Genomic DNA, 3482 nt, shown 5'->3' with positions numbered 1-3482 from the left:
GTCTTATATACTGAACGGTACTTGGGATCTTAGAGTTGATTCGCTCACTACCTGAATCAACACATAAGACATGCCTTATGTCAAAGGTCAGGAATGCCCCCCAGCCTGTTATACTACATACTGTCCACACTATACACAGCCATACACTATATACAGCTTCTGCCTCTGTACACTGTAGCTGTGATGCTGGAGAACTGCAGTAATGTTCACATTCACATTCATTATTATAAAAGCTGCTTCCGGTTATATACCTAGTGTACAATTCCTGGGAGCTCATCAGTGTGGGGGCTGGCTGCTGGACCCCCACCAGTCTAATACTGATGACCATCTGTATCTAATCATACTGAACTTCCCAGAGACCAAAGAGATATTAGTAAGGTCTGACCCCTTTACACCCTTTACATAAATTACTTGAGAATAGTCATGTGGGTGGTCCTGAAAAGTCATACAGTCCTGACTTGATTGACATCCTACAGGCCAGGATATGTCATTACAACTGAGCTTCAGTACCATCTGATGTATGTACCATGAGCAGATGGAGGCGAGACTGGCATACCTTTCTATATCAAACATACACTGAAAGATTCTCTATAACCTCAGGGTAAATCAAAAATATGAGGAGGAATACAGAGGGTTAATATAATGTACAACACTAAGGCTGTCAGTCTAAGTAAGGGCACAGTGATTGTCCATGTAGTCTCCCAAACTACTACAGCAATAGGGAATAATTCTAATAGGGTTAAAGGGATCCTATCATTCAATCACATTTTTTTTTATCATTAACACTTCGGAATAGCCTTAAGAAAGGCTATTCTTCTCCTACCTTTCGTTTTCTTCTCCGCGCCGCCTTTCCGTAGGAATCACGGTTTTTGTCGGTATGTAAATAAGTTCTCTTGCAGCATTGGGGGCGGGCCCCAGCACTCAAACAGCACTGGGGGTGTCCCCAATGCTGCCACGTCTTCTCCGCATCTTCTTCTGGTTGTGGCTTCTATCTTCTAGGCTTTGGGCCTAGAGCAAAGCCAACTGCGCATGCCTGCGGCCACAAGAAAAATGGCCGCTTACACAGTATTGTGTAAGTATTGTATAAGTACCACAGAAATGGTTGATCCTTAAGGGACATAGTGAGCGAACTGAATTACCCATAATCGACAGTGGCCTATGTGATTACGAAGTGGAAGGAGAATGGTGATTGTCGGAATGTGCCCCGAGTCAGCAGATCTCCGAAACTGGGAGATAGAGACCGACGGGTGCTGGCCAGAGAAACCGCAACCAACTGATGGCTCACATACACCAGGAGTGTCACCAGGCATCCGGGAGTATTCTGTCGATCAATACCATCGGTAAGGAAGCATCTGCTGGGGTCTACCAACTATTGTATAGGAATAAATGTTGTTTTTCTATTCTACCGCAGGCGTCCAAATACTTATTGATAGACAGTGTATGGATTGGGAAAGACAGGTCCCTCAATTTTGATAAGACAGAATCAGAGCTGATTTATAACAATGATCTTTATTTGTATAGCGGAATATATCCTGCAGCATTTACATTTAATAGGGGTCATTTACAGACAAAATCAGAACTTAAAAAATAAATTCCAACTACAGGGGTGAGGACATGAGGGCACGTGGTACAATGGTCCAGCCATCTAACAGAAAAAATGGTATACACAACACTGCATGAGCCAGTCACCAGATGTATCTATATACAGATATGAAGGGCCTTTTAGAGAACGTGGAAGATATTAGTTATGGAGGATGAAATTTTATGGATTTGAGTTAGTTGTATTCTTTAATACATTTAATGTAGATTGTACAATGACAGATTTACTGCATCAGACCAGGGAGAACATCCTTTTGGTCACAACAAAAAATACACATCAATGACATTTTAGAATAAATTTGCACATCATAACTCACTCACAATTTTTTTTTGTAAATCATATTTTCTTCAAAAAGTTCACACTTGCGTCATCGGACCAACGGAGGCCTATTAGTAACAACTAACACTTGTGTGAACATATCCTCAAAGACGACCTTTCGCCAACTCAAACTCATTGCTTATTTCAATAGGTGCTGCTCCACTTATTACGGCTCAGTTACATTTTTTTCTCTAGCACCCACATTCTCGCGCAATAATTTCCAATGGTCGAGAGCATAATTTTGTTGAAACTTTCAGGTGGGCAGTCCTGGGCTGGAATGGAAAGACAGGTACCGCCCACTTGACAACACTGAGTATAACTGTGCTGAAAGTAAAGTCAATTATTGCTCAGGAAAACTAAGAGCTTGTAAGAGAATTGCTAGAGAAGCAATTAACCAGTAACTGCTGGAAAACCCTGGAGTTAGGGGCACAACAAGACAGTGAGCCCTAAGTTGAACCCGCTGCCCCTACCTACTTGTCTCACTGCCCTAGGCGGCAGAGGACAACTGGTCGACAAAGCCCCTATACAGATAGGGGACAACACAGAATGAGGACAAGACAAAAAACAACAAAGGAAAGTCAGCTAGCCAAGGGTCCAGTAACAGTCAAGCAACGCATTACAGAATCAAAATACAAGAGAATAGTCAAAAGAGAAGCCATTGGTCATAGGTTAGTAATACAATAGTAGTAGATAGAGGAGTTTAGCAGGGACAAAGTCTAAGGACAGGGTCTCAATAGCCAGCATGGCTGTGTGGGCTAATGGCTTGTATATAGGAAGCCAAAGACCCGCCCTAGGCTCGATTGGTAGACAGGCTGTCAATCACACAGGCCAGACTAGAATTAACCATTTGATGATCAGAGAGAAACAAGGTGCAGGAAATGGGTTTGGTGGAATTCAATTACAGAGGAGAGGTAATAGAGCAGTATTCACACAGTGCAATGAAAAACTCTAAGCAAATAATCAAAATGAGCCCGCCTCCTGCGCCACAGCGTGCATGCGGAGGGTGGCGCAGAGACCCCAACAGGCAGAGACATTATAGGGATAAAGAAAGATTACCAACTGTGCCAGAATCAGTGGAGCAGCACCTACTGAAGGATGCAGAGAGTTGGTGGTGAAAGGTCCTCTTTGATGGGCAGGGTCAAACTTCTTCAGAGGATGTAAGCAGTAGAGTTCTGTTCCTTGTGAGTCCCAACAAAAGAGGATATATCATTCCTAAAGCAAAATCTGGAAAACCTCCACATCTACCATATGCCATTTAAAACATGTCTTTTGTAGTGAGTGGGTCCTTGGACAACTCCGACTCCTGAAAACTGACTCATTTTGTGCACCTTTACAACTTATGTATGCCCCTGTTTGGATCTTTGACAGTAGACTCAATCTACCTAGGTATGACATGAATAAGCTGCTCTTGGTTTTACATCACTTGTCTTATGATAGTAACAGCTATTGTCTGGGTATGAGATTTAATATTTGTAGCTGATTTTGACAATAACCCATAGACTATTGAAATGTCCAATGCCCATGCATTTTAAGAAATGCCTACTACCCAGCTGGCCATGCCCGA

This window comes from Leptodactylus fuscus, chromosome 5 (assembly GCF_031893055.1).
Source record: "Leptodactylus fuscus isolate aLepFus1 chromosome 5, aLepFus1.hap2, whole genome shotgun sequence".
Taxonomy (NCBI): domain Eukaryota; kingdom Metazoa; phylum Chordata; class Amphibia; order Anura; family Leptodactylidae; genus Leptodactylus; species Leptodactylus fuscus.
This window is presented reverse-complemented; position numbering follows the sequence as displayed.